The 21,798-nt window shown below is 43.6% G+C and overlaps 2 long non-coding RNA genes across 3 annotated transcripts in view; one reads left to right on the top strand and one right to left on the bottom strand.

The window, feature by feature from the left end:
• LOC147753551 (uncharacterized) overlaps positions 1 to 6,883 on the bottom strand; it is a 29,019-nt gene extending 22,136 nt beyond the window's left edge. The window contains exon 1 of the long non-coding RNA XR_015310842.1: positions 6,801 to 6,883. This is a non-coding gene — a long non-coding RNA (uncharacterized LOC147753551). The remainder of the gene's footprint in view (positions 1 to 6,800) is intronic.
• LOC111260043 (uncharacterized) overlaps positions 1 to 21,798 on the top strand; it is a 90,636-nt gene that overhangs the window by 2,975 nt on the left and 65,863 nt on the right. The window lies entirely within an intron of this gene.

Here is a 21,798-nt window from a genome sequence, read left to right as displayed (position 1 = left end):
TATAACCGTACAACAAAATGATATTAACTCTTGTATTCGTAAATTTTCAGAAATTCAGGCTACGCCGACTAAGCACATAATGAATGCTTCTCCATATTGATTCAAAAAACTGAGGCCGCTGAGATGGAATACAGATTAGTTAGAGCTGGCTTGCTAGGAGCCATTTTGATTATACAACGATAAAGATTTTATAGTGTCCTCGTGGTATTAAACGTACTTGCGTGTACTTATTTATTTGACTGTCAGTACATTTTGAAGGTTTATTTCTGACTTCTTATTACTTAGGTGGTTATATTTTTATTTATTATTTCGAGTTATTGTACTAAGGTACGATACGTTACATTATTTCTTGTGATGCAGTCCTACATCAGTGAATTCGGACAATCTTGCAAACTGCAAAATGGACATCCTTTATACATGGATATACATAAGGGAAGTCTTGAAAATGCTAGTGTCCAATCATTCTCGGTAAGCAAGCTTGGCAATTTTTGGCAAACTTTTGCGCTAGAAGCCTCATTCCTGCGAAATTAAGGTTTTTCCGAATAATTTTGAAAAGTGCAAAATTTATTTCGATCTCTGTCGTGATGTTTCGACCTGATAGGAAGAGTCTACCCGGTAAACCTCATGCGTGGAAAGGTCGTTTTCATATGCGATGATATATAAACGAGTACTTCGAGGATTTAAATTGCACGCGCTAACAAATAGTGCTGTCGAGTTACGTGTATTTGTTCTATATCGCTTTCAATATGCTTGTACCATAAAGCGCCACGTAGTGGCGAGTCAATGTATTTAAAAAACTGAATTTGCCCTTCTTTTTTTAAACTACCCTGAATTGTATAAGCTTGATCTTTACCCACAACATTTGTTACTAGCTTGAATTAAGGTTTCAAGCTTTACATCTAGTACCATAGATATTATTGCAAACAACTGAACTTGAAGCAATGCGCGTCTACGTCCAAGCTCAAACCTTGATAAACTCACAAATAGGCTCTAGGTTCAGTATGCAAACCTCTTACCTCTGCACTATCACGGGAACTACCATAGCCTGTATATAGCTTGACATAGATCAATGCGTCTTGTGAATACAATTACTCACTAAGCAAAAATATATTTTTACATTGTGTAAACTATCTGCGGTAAGGCATAGGCCTACCGCCTAGGCACACGACAGTGTGCATACCATACCTTGGAACTAATGGGCTCACCTTAAAACATAAGCAAACACGTGCCGAGTATCAGTAGACGGTTGGCCGTCGGATCCGTAATTGTGTTACTAAAATATCGTAAATCAGTATTGCCCAGGGTGCTTCTCGAAGTAGGATCGAAAGTGTATCAAGGAAGCATCAACAGGAACTGTCCAGGTTCTTCTAGTAAATACCCTAGTACACTCTATTATTAACTGACCAATGGTAGAAGTCACAATGTGCTGCTGCGGTCAATACTACAATTATGTTTAGATACTTCGAAAACCGACTAGTTGTTATAATAAATGACCCCAACTGGTCCTACAGTACAATTACAGAATGGCTGAATGTAAAATCTTGTAAAGCGAGCAAAATTTTCTTCATGATAGAGGCGAAACCTAGTCGCATTGCATTTATAAAGCTCCTATGCTTGCGGTAAAAAAGATATTGCCTCATTACCACACATTTAGAAGAATCGTCATATGTGCTTCTTATACTTCGGCGACCACTTATGGTAAAGTGTCACTCCCGTCGAGATGATTGCGCACTTTTCCCGCATTACGGATACATGTACGTTGACATCCCGTACGATATCATAAGCGAAACGAACAGTCAAGTCGCATATCTGGGAAAAGCTATATTATCGAGTATCCGAAACTCGTGGGCGTCCAAACTCAAAACGCAGCCGTTATATGGTCATTGGCTAGATAATATGTGCATTTAAATGTTGTCTAGAGTATACCCTATCAGAAACGCCTCCTCCCGAAGGTAGTTTTCGTTCTTAATGAGTAAGATACATCTGTAGTCGTTTGTAACTGGTATCTACCATTTGGCTTATTCTCACAATGGTGTTGTATTCACTGGGCATTTTTCCGTAATCTCCTTTTCGTAATTTTCCGAGGACGCATGGTTTCCGCTCATTCTGTGCCCCACGCTTACGCCAGTAGTCAAGCGTATTCAATGGCTAGCCGAGGTAAAAAGAGGGGACATGCCATCGGCAGCCGTCGCCTTAGCGGCAAAAAGAAGTATAAAAGAAAAAGACGACGAAAAAGGAAAAGAACTAACGCTAGCAGCAACAGTTACGATGGAAGAAATAGCGAAGATATGTAGTAGAATGATGAAGCGAAAAATCGGATGAAGAAAAGGCACCCTGGAGTTTCATCAGGCAGTCTCCGTCTGCATCTTCTGTGGTGTCCGTTGTCCACCATTGACAATCGCTCATCGAAGACTGTACACGACATTTCGCGACAAGAACAAGCAACTCACGCAGGAGTTTGCTCCACCCGACTTTCTCTTTTTTTCTCACTCGAGAACGGCGCATGTCCGTCAGCTTTCCGCTGTCAGCCGTACGATGGTCGTGGTTTGAATGCGGCACCAGCTTCCGCTGCCGTTGGCGCCATCAAATTAAAGTATATACCTCCCATAGTAGCTTTCCTGAAGTTGTGTACGCTGTGATGTTATGTGGAACTCCACCCTCCAACAAAATTCCCTCTGGTATGCCCCATCTACCCCTTGCTCCAACAACCCGGCTGGTTGGTCCTCTGGTTTCTCGCGTGTCACAATATGTGGACTCGTGTGTCTGTGCGTGTGAGTAAAGTGAGAAGGGGTCTACAGATACGGAGGCTTGGTGGTCGGGCAACGACAGACTGAAAAGCCTCCGCGGGACTCCTTTTCTTGGCAAAATGGCGCATGGCAGTGGGATGGTCTGCGTGCTTTCTATCTCCCATACTGCGTTGTTGCGCTCTCGGCAGCACCAAACCGCTTCCTAGCTCTTTTTTCTCGACTTAGCTCTTGGCCCGCACAATGTGTGCTTCTGCCGCCACCCTTGCCGATACAGCTATTGCTGTTGTTGCCGCTACATTATGGGGCAATCAACAACCGATCCCCTGGGGCGCGGACCCAGAGTCCCGAAACGCTGCTTGCTTTCTGCCAGCCAACAACCAAACCCAGTGAGAATTCTTCCGCCACGCCATCTCCGATGGTCCTGGCTTGTTTCCACCGTACCCACTTCTATCACCGCTACCCCACTTTCTGCTATATCTTTTTCTCTTGCCGTTTATCTGACGTACTACTAGTTCTATGACTATTACTGCCACAACCACCATTACTATACTTCTATGCCACAGAGGTACTAGAAACCTCGTCGTTGAAAAAGACCGCGAACATTGAGATCCGCGCAGCCTTACACAAGGGCTTTCGTCTCGTCTCAAACACATAGACCGAGACACAAAGGAAAGCACGCCCACATTGCCCCTCAATGTTTGGAGATCTCACGTCACCACCTTTTGCCGTGGGCATCGAACAAGCAAAGAAAGTCTTATTTCAAATTCACTTCGACCAGCCAAGCAACCGCTGCCGCGGCTGACCACAACGCTCCCGGGAAGTTCAAACCGCAATTTAGCTGTGTCTTCGTTACTACTCCCGGGCTGCAGCAATGTATCCCTGACAATGCTGGCTTCCTCTTGGCCCTTTTCCTAGCGTAATTTAGCGGCCGATGAGTCTACTACCGTCAGCAGCAGCATCAACAACCGTTTCTTTAGAGGAAGCCAATTGCCCGTTCCAATAGAAACAGGTAGTTGAATGGCGTGCGATGTAGTGGCGGCGTGGTAACGAAGCGTTACGCAATTATACTGCCTCAATTATGTTGCCGACGCCACTATTGCGGCAGACACTGGACGCTGATCCAATCGGTAACTGGCCGAAATGACGCTGACTTTAAGAACGATGATGAAAAGCCTTTACTTATTTCCAAACGTAGGGTCAACGTCAGCTACTGTTGTCTCTGTTGACAGTCGACACATCGTTAAAACTCAGCAACGTACTACTATCCTGACTCTTGGCGGTCGTTAACCCCGTAAAGTTCGATGACAACCAACAGAATTTATTAGCGCTTGGCGTAAAAGTAGTTTTTGATTTTGCAGATTATAAAACGAAACCTATTGGGAAAAAATTGCCTTCGGGCTAAATTCGTTCACTTATTAAATAAGCAAACTTTACAATTCAGTTAGATTTAACTGTTTTGCGGCTGGATCTTTCTTTTGATGGTGGTCGGCGAATTTCCGATAGAAATAAACCGCACTATTGGTGCCGTAAGCTCAATGACGTCTCTTTAAATTGCCGCCATTATTGTTTTCGATTGGACAAATTACCTCTGATATTAATTATGGTTTCCTTATTGTTGTAATACTTCATGTTGTACTGAGTGCTTGAAAGTTCGTTGTGTCTTTCGACTAAAAGTTAGAAAAACTGCCAAAGATCATTGTCAGCACTAAGAAACCCATTCGAAATTGTCAACCTAGGGTTTTGTTTGAGAAACAGCCTATCATGGCCCATGTTTGCCAGTCATCGTACCTTTACAGGAACTTCGAGTGGGTCATAAAGATATGCACGTTATTATTTTAAATTAATTAGAGTAGGGTGTATGTACGTTTGATTTTAAACGGCATATGGTTAAAACTTGCATAAAAGCATGTGCTAGGGCATGGCCAACAGATGAGATCTCTGTCCTTAGAACTGTGTGGCATTAGCGGATATCCTTATAGAAGATTCGAGCTAAATAAATTCTTGTATTTTCATTTGTCTTCTCCCGTTTCGAAACTAACTAACTAACTAACTAACTAACTAGACATACTTTGTCTTTGGAAGCTCGAGGGTTGTTTTCTTATTTACACTTTATCTCCTGCTTGAATAGGGGTGGTTGGACGGTAGGTGAGCATTACTGAGCAGTGGATCCAACACAATGTTAATGGTTTTAAGACGTACCCTCTTTATTTTGTTTCTAATTGATTGCCATCAACGGCCTATTGGGAAAAGTGCATTTCATTTACACATGGCAATAGTTAATTCGCGGTCCATTACATTATATACTAACTAAATAGTTCGTCCTGTAAGAACAGATCGTCCAAAGTACATAACATCGTATTGCGCCGTCGTTTACCCGAAATTCCGTGAATGTATGGTGTGAATTTCACACATCTGAATATAGACTTAAATAGCACCTATCAACTATTTCTTCTGTGGTCGAATGAAGTGCTGATATTACCCGAGGTGCATCATAACCGATAACAAGCTTCATAGTCGATAGACAGAATCATACAGAATTGCCATACGAAAAAGCAAAGCAATAAACAAGGAACCAAAACGAGGATAATATCGCTATCGCAGAACTAGGTTCAGCCAAGCAAGGACCTTTCGAATTAGTGGACAATGCCGTAACAGTGCATTAGCCATCAAAAGAACAAACTATGTCTGCTGAAAATGTATGGAACAATTTCACAAACGGATATATGAACGTACACACATATATATACGTGGCATATATAAGGCTATACGTCAATGAATATTTATTGCATTCTTTATGGTGTGGATCTGTGTTTATGACTCGGATGAACCATGTAGGCAAGCGAGTCCACCGAACGGTGCCTGCCTAGTTCTGAGCAGCGGTTGCCGTTCTTCGAGAAGGTCGCTTTACCGTCTATATGTAGCAGATAGTATCCGGCAGGGTTTTCTAAGGCATTTTAGTCAAGAACGGTCGGATGGCCCTTCCGACGATGTTCCCGTTTTCCTGCCCGATCAAGCTCAGTGTGCTACTTTCTCTCTTCTGCGGCTGTTTCAGGCTCTTTCGGAGACTTTTTTTTTCCAAGCTGCTGGTAGTGCTTCCTCCACTACAACGGCCTTCGACCGTAAAATCGTTTTCTGGTGTGAGCATAACGCGAAAGAAAGCCGGGGAACGAAAAATAGCAAGTGCGCTAAAGGCGGTGTAGGCGTGAACTGAGAGGGCTGAGAAGGTAGTGGTGGCAGTATGGCTAGCGGATCGACGAGGAGCTGTTGTGGCCGGACATGCCTGGCTGTGGCTGCGTGGAAAATGGAGCCGCCCGCCAAACGGTAGTGGGTACTATGAAAAGCCTACCTACTCCTAAACTGTTCTGTGCCTCAGTCAGCCATTTCCCTCTTCGGCACCCCATGCTCCCGGACACATTGGCTTATATACGCACAAGCGCATTCAGACGTTGAAACACGTTGCCAGTCATCATTGACGTCTCTGGTGCTCGTCTGTATTCCGCGTAGCTCCGTGTCGGTTTGCTGCGCTTACCAGGCTACGCACGCTTCTTCCTCCCCCATTTACCCCCCCCCCCTCCTTCATCGGGAAACTAACGTAAGTTCGCTTAACTGCAATCCCCACTCGAATCCTTTCTACGAGACCACGCTTATAGGTCCAAGCTTCTACTGCCTTTCGCAACATTTCGTTTTGGTTTGACCGGCAGCTCCCCCGCTTGGCCGTATACACTTCGTATATATGTAGTCAGTCAGCATACAATAAAAGAAAACGCGAGCACAGCCACCGGCGACTCCGCTTGATCGCTGCAGCTGATACCAACAACGCCAGCTTATGTCTCAGGCTTTCAGCGACCTGCAATCGGCCGCTGGTGAGGCTGCTTCGCCTGTGAGTCGGCTTATCGCGATCGAGCACTCCACTGTTATGTTAGAAGTAGGAGCTGGTTTCGGCCACTAGTGGTGTTGTTGTGTGCTTATATATCTGTATATCTAGTATGAGCATCATCGTTACTAAACCCTCTCTATCAATGACTGCAAATTGTCGCTCGCTATCTCGTTTACCATCGGGTCTTGCGCGGCTGGTCCGCTCCGTGCTACTCTATAGTTGGAAGTAATGGTAGCAGTAGTCGATGTGGCGGTATCTGCTTCCCTTTGGCATTTCCGGCACGAACTCCTTCACGATCTTTGCGTGGCGGCCATCGCCACCACTGCTTTTTGCGCTGCCTGTAGCCTTCTGCTTCTAACAGACGTAGTTTTTCCCTGTCTCCATCTTTTGCTAGAAGTAAGGCCCCGTGCAGACAACGCCGTAAGTCTCCGTCTTCGTCGTCGTCGTTTCCTTTGCCGTTCACCTTTTCCCATTTAAAGGTGGTCGTTAACGCTCGCGCCATGCGCTCATATGCTGTGAATAGATTGCACATGGTTTGGAAAGTATACTTCTCCATAAGAAATAACACATTAGGCGTCTTAATAGGTCAATATCTAGACATTTATATCATGTAGTCATCGTGTGCTAGAGGGGATTTGACGTGATATGGTTGTGCGGGCCCCCAAGTGGGCTACAATGTAAGAAACATTGCTCTGACTGACCTTATATAGGCCGAACATAATATTTGCAAATTCTAATGTGTTCCCGTGACCCTAAACTATCGCGATTGTAAAAATTATTGCCCAGACTAACTCAACCATCGTAATATTAATAACAACGACACGTACACTTTCGTTTCGGTTAGACTGAAAAGTAACTGACAGATATATTCTACTTATTTCCTGCCTGGTAGATGGACTACCTGTGTATCAGGTATTTATCTAATGTTTTCTAAATTAACGTTAGCCATTTTCTAAATTGGGGATCTTGAGGGTAGGTTGTACAATTGATGCGTACGACTGGTGATTCGTAATTTACAAGTCGGACATGGTAGAGATTAAAAAAATACTAGAGTATTTCATTCTCATAATAATAATAATAGTTGCGCAGTTTTCTTGTCACCCGGTTTAGGGATAAGAGATTTTTGTGGTACAGCCAGATTACGATGATTCCCTATCCAGCAGAGTTTGTTGAGCAAAGGAGGCAATTTGTGCCTCAAAACATGTGCCACGCTACGTTTAACGTATAGATAGAAAATCCATTATTAAGCTTTTTACGTATGCCAATAACGTATACATGTTTTTATTTCGTTATAAAGCTCGGCATCAACTTTTGCGGCAGGCTCTCTGTTACTCTAGTTGTCCAGGATCCTTTTAGCGTACAGCCAAAAATGGGAAATAAGAAAGTAAGTCATTCATATTTAAATAACTAAATTACTTAAAAATAAGTTCGACAGTTGCCGAAGGATTGCTTCCTCATGTGGCCTAATTGCGGCAATATATCAGTATAGCTAAGCGTGAGTGTTCATCGTGGTGTTTCACTTACTAATTATTATTAATAGTCAGCGTTTTACCGCCTCTCATTTATCGTGCTAACTCTTTCCTTTAAGCCCTATAGTAAGCGTGTGTATACGATTTTCCGTATTTAACCTTCATTGTTTCCCGTGTCTAATCTTTTAGCACTTACATTTACCGCTGTCTCTTCAAAAGAGATTATCTCTCCGCCTTCAGACCCTCGTATTCGGAACGCCACATTTGTGTGTAAAATCATTGATCTTCATTTTGGATTTCATAGGCAGCATAATCTGTCTTTGTGAGTGTGTCTATATTTGTACTTGCTGCGTGCAAGCGTGTATGTGCACTCAATATATGTAGATTCAGCAGCTATCCATGACGTATGTTAGTACAAAACATTCACCCGGAACGTCTTCGCAGTGAACTTAGCTTGGGCGTCGTCTCTTTCAGAGTAATTCCTTTCTCCTTCCAACACGGAAAGTCGCTTTCTGCCATGGGCTGGAGAGATAATTACTGTCGGTAACCAGAAAGAACTTATCGAGCTGCACACAACATGTACATGCACAGTATAATTAACTACGATCTTTCTCTCTCTTTCATGCTTTCCACCTATCTCTTCCCTTTCCGCAGTGCCCTTTCGTTGCTCTATTCTTTGCCCTCGCCCTCTCTCTCTCTGTCTATCACACTCTCTGTCTCCTTCAGATCAGCGAATTTTAGGGGCCGTCCGGCGTCCAGTATTGCCCTACCGATACGGCTGTAGAAGTAGCCACGACCACTGTCCCCGATTCTGCTACCGTATGCGCCATTGAAAGTGCAGACGGGCGAGAAAAGGCAGCCAGGACAATAGCGAAGGTCGTACACTGATAGATGTATGAACGTACGTGCAATTTGAGCAAAAGTCATCTCTGATCGATTTGAATGACGACGATAACGACTTGCAAAATCTCCTCTCTGCCGGCTTTATGCACGATAGCTGGTGACCTCTTAGCGTAAGAGAAACGATCGGGTAATTATGAAATGGTATGAAACTCATTCGTAGTAACTAAGAAAATCTGAGGCAATTTGCTTCTCTAGAATCTTCGAAGTAAAGTTATAGGGTGAAGAGAAAAGATGCCAGTTGGTCGTTGCGTGTGGTCTTTGATAAACGGTTCGGTACGTGCAGTGAACTGAGCGCCCAGCGTTTGTGGACGACTAGCTCAATATAGAATGAACTGCAGTTGCTCAATGTTTGGCCAAGTCAGTTACGTTTGGTTTCGTCCTTACTTGTTGGCTACGGGACTTTGTCCATCAAAGTCGTGCTTAATGATATGTAAGAACGAAGCACAAAAGGATTGTTGAAGTACAACGGTGTAATCGACCCCTGCCACGCGTCACCCTTGGACCTGTTCTTGCTTGATATGATACTGATACAAACGATAATACCCTGAACAAGTACTAACCCAAATCAATTAGCCGAATATTGAAATAGACTTGTGCTACATACTTAGGGCAATGAAATGAAATCGAGCTAAGCCTTATATTGTGCATGCTTTTAGTAATCTAATGCAAAACATCATTATTTATTTTTACAGGCTGCAGCAAAGCGGCATACATTTTTCAAGTTTAAATTTCTTCTTCTTGCTGCACTTATGTATTATTATTGACTGAAAAAAATGTTGCGCTATATTAGCGAGACGTCGTTAAAGTACCACGTTCTCTCAATAGTCACCGCATGCACCGAGGGCGAAAAGAGCCTAGCGACTGAAAACTCGCGATTTATTTTCATTTCCCCTTACCTCGAGCGAATATCAGAAGCGTGTGCCCTTTATGACCCCTAGACATTACTTAAAACATGGTGATTTCCCCATGATTCTCACGTGATCTGTCTGCGTATCTAGCATGACATCGGCTTGTACGTGAAAAACGGAATAACTCTCATTCCAGATATCCCACTGCCAAATCCGAGCAGTTAATAGAAATAGTCGCTTGTGAGATCTAGTTGCAAGATATGAGTGCGACGTGGGTGTCCGCGTACCTCTACAGCACCGATGGCTTTTACGAGAATCACTGGGATATAAATTTTCAGCGGTGATTGCTCGAGAGAGCTTCCGTTCGCAAGGTTCATCGCTCTCCCACCTATGCACTTGCTATCGGCTTCGTCCCATTTCACCCGCTAGTTAATGGTATCCTACGGGCTCGTTCGCTGGGGGGGCGGGGTTGAGAAGGAAAATCAAGAAGGAATTGAAGGGATCGGAAGAGACTGAGGAAGAACTAAATAGTGAAAAGAGATAGAGGACGCCCGGTATTTTGGCGATGCAGTGCGATCTGCTCGCTGCAGGGTTTGGTCGGCCGTAAAGCTGAAATGATCTGCAAATGTGACGCTGGCATCCATGGAGACGAAACAGCGTCACGGAGGGCGCTTGACCAAGAGGTCGAGTTTAGACCACCCATTGAGGACGGGACCGTCTTGTGCGACGTCGGCTTTGCCGTTGACTTCATGTTAGGTGGTTTGGCGCCTCAGCAAGGAATTGAACTGGTGCGACGACGTTGCAAGCCAGATCGCTAGTTACCGCTAGACAGACACAGCTAGGGCGCTCGTAAATCGACCCCCAGCGATTTTCCAAGTCGAAGTATCCACAATCCCGGCTGGGGCGCTGTGCGATCAGAGCTGTTGGGTAAACCTCTTCAGGAAAGTAAAAGTAGCAGCATCTGTTCTAAGCAACCGCATAAACAGACAACGGCATGGCGTCAGAGGAGACCGGACGACAATCTAGGAGAAACAGATACAACAAAAAGGTCTTGATGAGCAAAACTTTGCACCAATTGTCGTGCAACAATACTCCCATAGGTGTCAGTTGTTTGGACACGAGATCAATGCGGTATACCAGGACATGTTGCAAGCTGCTGTTTAGAAATAGCTATAGAAAAACTTGTAATAGACAAAGAACGTAAAAACACATTTAACTAACAACTCGAAAAAAAACTTGTGAATGGCTAGAGTTTTACAAACTAGTTTAAAATTATTGCTTTCATTTTATCTCGTAGCTTGGAATAATTGTTTATTAATGCCAACACTCTTTCCGACGATGTTGATCTTTTTAACCTATGTCATTAGATTCATGCATGGTAAAAATTATGAAACGTATGTAGCTACTCAAGTGATTAAATTGCAGTGGTTTCTAACTATATATATTGTATATAACTTGTGCATTTTGAAGTGCAACCTGAAAATATATATCTTAGAGTTGCACAAGTAAATCATCCTAATTTTGCAATACAATTGAGATGACTCCGTCCAGCTTTGTCCAGCTATCCGTATCGATAGCTTATGGCCATTTTGAAATTTCCCATCGTATGGTATCCTGCGTCAAAAGTAAAGTTTTGAAGAGTGTGCATCTTTGGAAAAGGGGGGTCCTGGAGGGATTTACGCTTTCACATCTCAGCTGGTTTCTAGACTCTCCCTTTTACACCCGGTTCAATCGGCAGTTTGGTAAGCGAAAAAGAAAGTCCCTGAAATCACCAGAGCGAGACCAAGGTCGTCGCCGACTGCACGAGCGAGTCGATGGAATGTTATAAAAATTAAAATTATTTATTCAACCTAATTGATAGGGAAGGTTTGTCATTTATTGGCTGAAGGGGGTAGAGTTTGATTTGATAGGCATAGACGGACAAGACGAGGGTCATTTATGGACCGGGATGGCTTGTTTGTTGGTTTTCGTGTATGTTGGATGGATAAATACTTGGTATACGAGGGCTAAAGATTTTCGTTGTGCTTTCGGATATTGGTTTTTATTAAATCCAAACTGTAATCGGCGGCCGTGCTGTGAGGTGGGATGGGTGAAGCTGTGTGACGAACTAAGCTTTTCTGAATCCTGCCCAAGCTGTATTTCTAAGACTTTTTGAAGATGCCGGACCATTGACGATGGCTAGGTAGAAAATGAATTTTCACCGGCAAACATCGATAGGGTAAAGGGTGCACAGAAAATAAAATTGAGATGAACGCGACTCCAATACTAACTACAAGTTGGCTGGCCGGCTAGCAGGGCGCTTGATTACTACGAATCCTAAACTGCAGTCTTTGATATCAATCCTTTCATCGGAAAGCAGGTCATTAAGATAGGAAATGTGAGTAGTTCAATCAAAAAATACCGTTCTATTTGCAAAGTAGTTCGACATTTTTTCATAAAGTAATGATATAGTGTGACATATAGATAAGTAAGTTCGGCCTACAGAAAATAGCGTGCATGTATTAACCGTTTGAAAACCGAACGTCAGAAGAAGTAAACTACAGAACAACTACAGAAGTTAAATTACATACAGATCTAATTTCGTTAGACCTTAGAACAAGTTATCTAGAATACTAGTATTCTCTAGATAGGAAGAGTTAAATAGACATGCTGTTGTTGCCTTCAACAACTTAACATGATGACCAGTGACGAAACTAAATACACATTATAAAGACGTTATATCAGAGGTAAACCGCGTTAACAGTCAAACTACAAAAACTTATTATCCTTCACCTGCAGGGATGGTGCTAATCAAATCCTAATAAAACATAAAAACGATGCAAATACGACGATCACTTTAGCAAATTACTGTTGTGTAGAGGTTCCTTCCTCTTAGAAAGTATCTTTAACATAAAATCAACGCTGGATCTACTAATCGCTCTTTTATATGAACGCGATAAAGTTTGCATGAAGTACCCTGAACATCATTCTGTCTTAGATTTTTTATTTTAAGCATTAACTTCATCAACATCAAAATCTTTTCACATCCGCCCTTATGTCGACTGAGTAAACCCGACACGTTTATCCAATATCGGCCCGAATTAAAGCAACCCTTATATAAAAATGATTACGACGGCAGAGCTATTCAAGATATTGGAGGGTTGTGGAAGACAAGGCGTAAAGAAAGCCTTCCATACCTATCAGTATCACCACATTCTACAACAATCGTCCAGCTACCCAGTAAGGTAGCTGAGCGTCAAGGTCGGTTCTTATTTCTGCCGTGTTTTCTGCCTGATGCTATAAATGACTTCTATTGCTATAAAATGCTATAAATAAACCTTGCCTAGTGTCTCTTGTCAATTGTCCCTATCCATCCGTGGAACTTGTTGTTAATGGATTGGTTGGCACAGAAGTAGCTCTGGAAAAATCGGCCGCGGATCGGATGGCCCGATGCCGAACAGATAATGAAAGAGCAGAACATTGGAGAACGTGTGTCGAACAATGCCTCTGTAGTATTATGCAGTAATGGCCGCAATTTCCCTTGGTCGTATAGCTAGCTTGGCACCGTGCAACCGACTAACACATAGAAAGATCCACGGAGCCTTTGACCACGCGAATTTGAAGTGAGTGGGAGGGCATCGAAAAGGAGAAAGAAGTTTAAAGGATTAGGAGTTCGCGTCTTGTCAGAGTGAAACGAACGCGTAGAGAGCACCAGCCTTTCTTGCCACCACTAATAGGGCGACGAAACAAGGAGCAAACTGGTATGCGCAATGCGGCCAAAGGAGACGGCCGGTCGAGAAAGGCGCTGACGGTTTGTGATGTCGAGTTGTGTACGTTGTATAAAAAGGTCAGCAGGGAACGGCTGAACTCACTTGAATGTACGGTGTCGTGCAATACAGTGGGTAGTGTACTGTTGGCTACAATTCAGTGCAGCACCCCCAATCTTCGAGAAAGCGAAAATCGGATGGCTAGCGCCGGCCGGAGCTGCCGACCTGGAGTGGGTTGGGTCGGCGTATAAGACTAAATACGAAGGAAAATGGAGGAGAATGGAAAGATTGTAGTAGCTAGCAAGCAAGGGTGCAATTTAAATTCCTCAAGCAGGCGTGATTGATGGTTTTCATTAGGTGCCGCATGTCTGTTCCCCCGCAGGTTGCCATCGCCACGTCCCTGGCCGTGCCAGGCCAGAGCCAAAGCCGAACATACGACTCCCACCACCACTTTTACTACTGCTAGCGCCATTGCCACGATTCTGCTGCTGATGCTTATGCTGTCAGTGCAAGTGTCCTCGACTGCCACCGTTGTCCTTGCTACTGTGGCTGCAGCCGCCTCCGGCTCTGCGGCTCCCTAGCTGGGACTCGTTTGTCCTCTAGTTCGTCCGACGACCGCTCTCTGCTCCATCTCTTTCTAGCAAAACCTCCCTTTCGTCCTCTACCCTCAATCCACTACCCGTAGGCTCGCGAACTGCCGTCGCGTATTGCCTTGCTACATACTTGCTATAACCTGCGCCTTCGCTCCTACTCTTTTTTCCGTATTGTGTTCTGCCCTCTATCTTCCATCATTCTCTTGACCAATCAAGGATCACCGCCAGCCTAACCGATGTTTCGTTTTATCTCATCTAGCCACCGCCACCGCCACCCCTGCCCCAAGACAAGACGAGCCGACCCAATGCACAAGGAAAGAAATGAGAGGGACTGAGCTCGGTTGTGTAAAGGGAGAGCAAGGCGAGACATGCCATGTATCTCTATCTGAATCTTTCAGCTCTGTGGAATTTGGAGGCGCCTGTGGGCTGTGTGCGAGGGCATATGTAGATCTATCTGCTTGAGCATAGTAGATATGCAGAAATTCGCACCGCCAACTGGTAGCCTAGCAAAGACGACGAAGTTTGTCGTACTAAACGACGTTGAAGTAGATTTAGTTGGACCAGCAGCCAGAATGAAATGTGTCCGGCGCTTATTTGCTAATCCATCGTCATCGGTGGAAGCAGAGGACGACTTGCGTTGTATCCTCCCCATTCTTAGTGGCGTTTCCGCTGGCTAGGAAGAAAACCAAATGGCTGGTCTATACACCTACATCAAAAAAAAAACCTAATAGAAAACAAGAAGCGGTAAATGCTGCTGGCATCGCTTGAGGTTTTGATAGAACAAGTATCATCAACACCATGTACTGTTGAAGTCGTTTATGTTGGCGTGGTTTTTTGGTCCAAAATGTGACTGATACGTTTCCGATTCTAATCGGTAATTGCCCAAACGGTATCCTTAACAGTGACTGAAGTGCGCAGCTACTTGCTGGATGAGGAAATATCGGATAGTGCACTCTGTTAGTTTATAGTGTTCCGAAGTCACTTACTTTCGAGACTAAGACAAGCGGTAAAAATCGCCGAACCTAGTCACTCTCGTACTATACGAATGGATAACTTCTGTATTACCTCTTCCTCGTTGGATCTATTTTGATCTAGCGATATGCCCGCGGATGATAGCAACATGATTCTGCAATATAGATGCGCGGAAGATGACGACGCACTTAACAACATGACTAGCTTGCTAGAGGACCCGTAGCCAGGCCAAACTCGAATGCTGCTTGTCTGTCTGCAGTGGTTCATCCTGGCGACGCGGAGTTCCTAGTCCCCCTTGGGTCCATCAGTGACAGCGTATCAAGCAGTGGCTTGCGACAACATGCCCTCACCCTAGCCATCCTGCGAACGTTGCTTCTGCCACACTCAGAGAAAGGCCAACGGCACCACTATGGCATAGCAACCGCATACTGCTTACTCGTCCCGTCTGTGTATCTCCGTTCTACTCCGACTGCAGCTGTTACTATTTCTACCATTGCCGTTACTCCTCGGTCCGGAAGGATCGAGACGATGGGATGAAGCGAACGGTAGGCGTATGGGGGCATTTGGAATCTGTGACTTCTATTCGACCCCCTGCCATTCCACTTACTCAATACTATCCTTGTCCTCCATCCGCCTATAACATCTTCTGTTTCCGTTGTCCTGAATCTACTGCTATCTTTGCGTGTGCTAATACATACGGTAGCATGGCCTAACGTAGCTTGCCTTAGTATGGCCTTCCAAGACCAACTATTACTCCACAACTCCATGACGACCGGGGAACGATAACGACGACGACGATGTCTCATGTTCCGACCTGTGGGCGCTGCTATTCCCGAAATGCGGCTGTTCCGCTATCCCATGTTTCCAATGACGAGGCTTGTATGAGCGTTCTATTGCTACCTGGCATTACGCATGGTGGCTGGATGTGGCATGCTGCTGCTGCTTAAAGCCCGTGAGCGCCACGAATGCTGTGCTTTCTATGTTAGAGTGGAAGCAAAATTCTGTTTTTGCTTGGTCCCGTTTCACATGATACGAATGGAATCGCTATTGCATCTATGTGGGGTAGCGATAGAACGCCTTGTCGCTAGTTAAGTCCTGTTCTCCAGAATTTGCCCGCCTCTGTTCCTGAGCCGTTGTCGACGTAATTCGATCCGTCTGCTTAGGATATATTTCGTTTTCCTGGTGGCATAAAGAGCGGACATGATAAAGCGACTGACAAAGAGAATCGTTCCGTTTCTAGAGATGCCCCTCCGTCCTCTCCTCTTTTTGGGTTCTGTTTGAACCACCTCGATCCTCTTATATTTCTTATTTGCAGCCATTCGTAATGGGTTATTTAATAACTCCGTCAATAAAGTAGAATCGTGGCGTCGACAACCAATCATTGTTACAGCACCCAAATCTCTATTTGATCATGCGAATATACGAACAATGTGTCGTTGTTGCACAGGCTAGTTAAACTGTAAAACGGATGACTTGTAACTACCTATAGGTATCGTGAATGCATAATAGCGTCCCAGCCTATAGCGTAATAATACAGCACAAGATAAGTAAGCCTTAAACATGGTCGTAGCGTTAAATCTAACGTTTGACCTTAATCTAAACCTTTTTCCGCATTTTACTGCCAAAGGTTGGATCGATAAGGGGTGAAGATTACACTTGAGCGCAATACTGCATTTATTATTTTCGTTGTCATCGAACAATGTTTTGTGCTGTCGTAGCTGCCTTTATTGTTAGTATTAGATATTTCTTTCGCCATATAAGCTGTAAAAACAGCCATATTATTTAATGCAATATACTCACTAGGAAGGCTTGTAACGCCCTAACCTAGACATGTGGAAGGTACGAAAGGTACCTTGCATTTAAGGTACATATGTTATTTCGTGTTAACTAATTGCCAATATATTGGAGTCGATGTTGAAACTCTTCGCAGATGAATTTCGATCCTATAAGTTAATATGAGCAAAAAAAAGAGCTGCGCTAAGCATCGTGTATGGGGGCTCATGCAAATTGGAGGTGTAGCCTCAAATAAGCAGTAAATGACCGTTGTTTAAAACCTAATAATTCGTTGTTTAATTTATGATGTGAGAAGGCCATTTCTTAAAGGAATCAACTGCTCAGCCGCTGTATGTTTGTGCAGCCGTGTAGGGCTATCTGGAAAGCCTAGTTACATCCAAACGAGCTGCAGATGCCTTATGATAACGTACAATACTTACTAGTTCCAGAATCCTTAACGAACCCAAGAAAATAATATTATATTTTACGGTATCGAAGCTTTACGTGGTAACACTTAATGGGGTATACTCTACAAAAATATACAAAATGAATATTAATTAATTTGTTCGACGAATTATATGTATTAGAGAAAACACCTCGATCGCAGATTTTTCAGGGATTTGTTTACGGATTGCATATATAACAGGATTTTGGGAAAGCAAGTATGGACCATGGCGGTCCCAGGCGAGATGGAAAGTTGTGATGGCCCATAAACTGCATGCGACGGTGAAGTGACAATCCAAATCCTCTCAGTACGCGCGTCTGATAGTTTTAACCAGAGGCTCCGCGAGTTCAGCTCATGTACATAGCACTCCTTACCGTAGAAATCCGCTCTCTGTTTGGTGGTCATCTCTGTTCACAATTTATATTTTCACTTAAACAACTGTAGTTTTTCTCGACGGTTCAAAGAGCCACTGTGAAGTCAATGATTAACTGCCTTCTCCCAAGAACTGCTTTTTCTTGTCTCTGCCATTGAGTTGTCGTAGCCTACGAACACTGGACAATGGAGATACACCGAAAAAATATAGTACTATCTATCTGTTTCATGTCTACGGGAGCTTAAGCAGATATTTGGATCATCAGTCCTGTTGCGTTGAATTCACGCAAGCATATGTCACCCCCTATTTTGACTATGCAATAATTTCGCGGGATAAAATTCGGAAAAATCGTTGTGCTGTCCATAAAAAACAAAGAACAATTCTCTCGCGGTGTAAGAAGTACTTACAAAAACCTCAAGATGCTGTACGTTAAAGTACAAAACTAACTAGCACTTAGCCAAATTTTTAGCCGAAAAAGAAAAAAAATTATATTGATTTTCCTGTCACTTTAAAATGCAAGTTGTCCTGCCAATGATTTTATGCGATTTCTACATTAATGTTATCTGAATACATCTCGAAGTCTTCGTTACATTTGAAAACCGCACTAAAGACTAAAAAGTGTCACCTTTTTTATAATAGCCTATCTAGTCACATAGAACAATGCGGCGTATTTGTCCTGCGCACAGAACCAATAGCTATACATCGAAGAGGGGAATAATATACGATTAACGAACTATTGAAGATGGAAGGAGAACGATGAACTGATCTGTTTGCCATAAAAAGCATGTGTGGCTAGCTGGGTGACTTCGAATCCACTCTTGCGGCCGCAAATTATCTTCTTGACTTCTGCAGAACTAAAATGGCGCAAGGAAACTTATGCAGACACGGCGCTATTGTCTGTGACGCTTAGTTATTCTGAAATTGCTCAACGTATTGGCGCGGTGTAGGCTCCCTTCTCAAAATTAGTGGGTAAAAAGAACCAAATGGAAATAACACTGATTTGGACAAAACTATATTTGCCGTTGTAGGGCTGGGCCATAAATTATTTTTTTGTGTTTGTCGTACCCCATCCCGCACATGCACTTGAGCTACGATGCACTCAATTGAAAGACCTCCTTGCCCAGCTTTCCAGAATCGAAACTTTATTGTTCGTTGTAATAAGCCGGTGTTACTGAGAAGGGCAACTATATTGTTATGTAGTGTTATCCTTGGTAATTTAAGGCAATATTTTTTTTTACTAAACAACTAGTGATTTATTCACATAACAATAACAACATACATGAACCTATATACCCATGCAAAGATGTTATCCGCTAATAAATAGTTGCTATAACAATTATTACAGTTTGTGGGAAAATGACCTGATTAAGATACTTCACTAACGATTTCCGCTGTCGGAAACACACGAAGGGTTCCTGTGCTGTACACGAAGCTGTGATGTGGACAGGAAGCACCCTTAAGTGTGTCTTAGGGCTTTGTTTTATCAGACGCTTTTTGTGTTCGTCCCAAACAATGATCCTGCTATGCGCATGCTGTAAGGACACTATTCTGAGGTTATTTTCGTCATGAAGTAATAGGTAGGCCAGTTTATTAAGTTAGTAGTTTCCAGGCAGTTAAAGGTTCCTTCTATCGGCATCAAATACTGCAGAGACCATCTAGGACTCTGACGGCAGCAGGATTCTGTAGTCCAAACGAGTCTACTTCATTACTACATTTACCCTTAACATAATAATATAGCTAGTATAAAGTTCCTTCCAAACGCAACGAGCCACAAACTAGAAACTAAGACGTATTAAAGGCTGCCCATATGTTTACTATTGAGATGTTAGGGAGTGGGGAGCTTGGAGATGATGGGCTCTCACGAAATGTCTTGCTTAAAGAGCAAGCTATTGAACTTGGTTACGCAAACAATATGTTTAAGCATATTTCATCTAATAGGTTGAATTCATTCTGTATAGATTAACGGACTACAGACATTGTAGACAAAGTCATTTAGGGTGTGGATTGACGGGATGCAACTTGCCACTTTTAGATCAAATGAAATCTAAACATAGAGACTGCCATAGAGAAGCAAAGGGGTAACCCTATTAGGCAGGATCCCTATTCAGAATCATACATCCATACGATAGGTCTGCATCTAAATGCCATCAATACAATGCTGATTTTACTTTCTGAATATTCCAATTAAATAGGATCCAAAATGTACATCTCAACGGTGTGATCTCATGTTGAAGTTATTGTTTGTAACTCATCATCCCTAACTTTAGTATACAATGTTTAGTTGAGAAAAAGTAACTGCAGTTAGCGCTTCACAGTGCCGTTGTTGGAATTAGAAGTACCATCTGCTTTCGATTAGTTTGGCCGCCAGAAATTAGAGCTAATCCAGTTTTTCATGGGTTAAATTTCATTAGTCGCTGAACTCTATATATTTTTATTGAGAATTTCGTAAGTTGCTTACACCGAATAGATTACGTTATAACACACGATTATCAAAGGCCATCAATAGGGCAGGAAGAGACTTAACACGAAATCGGAATTTTCTGCACAGGGCTAAAGCTTCTCAGCTCCAGTAGTCCCAATAACTAAATAAGAATATTATTTGTAGCTTTACATGACTCCGTATTCATATAGAAAAATTCGACGAAGAAAACTGATTATAGAGACTTTACCCCTGAGGTGGTGTTTGAAGACAATTTCAGTACTCAACGTCCGCAGAAGTTTTGTATTAAATGCAATTCAATCTGGACGATAACACCTACTTGTGTCTTCACTCATACCTTGAGGAAGTTTTTTAACATCTACGTTGATAATCACACAGCAAAGCAAGCAATTTTGATTACTGTGTAAGACGTTGTTGGTGTTGCTTACTGAGCAAGGCATTTCTCTGCAGTTTGAGTCCTCGTATCTTCAACGCATTACAATAGCTGTACTTCGTTGCAAATCAAATACACATTGTCGTCGTATGTCCTCCCGCTATGCCAAATCACATGGCCAACTCGCTGTCAGTCTGTCCATCGCATATAACTTACGAAGTCAAAGCTCCATATCTACGCGTATCGGTGCTCAGCGGACGCCCTCTAAGCGCTAACTAGCCAATACAAGTGGAAGTACTCAGCAGGCGAGCATATGAGCTTAGCATATTTTATCCCGCAGGCTTAGCCTTCGTCAGCTTTCGATCCGATACTGAGCTGGACGGTTTTTGTCCGCATTGGTCAAGCTTCCTGGGTCTATAATAGTGAGTCAGAGGAGGAACGGTGGTGCAGTATATGGCAATGTGGATGGTTGGTCGTCGGTTACAGAAAATGGACCTGGAGAAACAAGCCGTAAGGGATAAAGACCCCCCATTCGTGCCACCGACGATTGACTATGAAGTCTCTGGGGTCCGGACAGAAAGTACGATTGAGAAGTTAGAGAGGCAAGAGTCCTTCGGACCCTCCTCTTCAAGCTGGCTAGCTGTTTTGTGGCGTTAGCTTCATCTGTGCCCTGTTCTCTATCTCCGGGAACCGCCAGATTTAGGGGTGTCGCGTACTGAACACCGTGTGGTCGATGGTTGGTCATTTGATACCGCACTAGGGACGATGCCGCAAGTAGGTCCGTCAATGTGGCGTGTTCCTCTGAATGGAGGGATTTGTGTAGGCCTAAACCAGGGGTCATCAACATGCTACGAAGTGACGACGACGGCGTCCCGGCCTCTCACCCTAGTGGTCACCTTATTTACAGACATTGCCACTACCCAACGTCAAGCTTCAACTTCGACTAGGTTCTTTTACGCACCGGTTCTCCCTTGCGTCTGTATGCTACTGTGGAGCTTAGGCCTAAAGGGGAGCATTCGAAAAATATACGGCAGAAGATGGGGGGTTAACCGAGCCAAAATGAAAAAGTGCATGCGACGCATATGGCCGAAATGTGTTAGCGGAACACACAGTTCGCTCTGATTAGTTCGCCTCCGGCAACTTCACGCGCATATCAACAATAACCAACTCATCTTTGGCGAATCGAGCCGATCTGTATGAGGTTGGCCTGGACGTGGGCTGACTCTCGACCTTCGCGTC

This window comes from Varroa jacobsoni, unplaced genomic scaffold, assembly GCF_002532875.2.
Source record: "Varroa jacobsoni isolate VJ856 unplaced genomic scaffold, vjacob_1.0 scaffold_393, whole genome shotgun sequence".
In the NCBI taxonomy this organism is placed as follows: Eukaryota; Metazoa; Arthropoda; class Arachnida; order Mesostigmata; family Varroidae; genus Varroa; species Varroa jacobsoni.
Note: the sequence above shows the minus strand (reverse complement) of the source record. Positions and strands in the feature narration are given on the sequence as shown.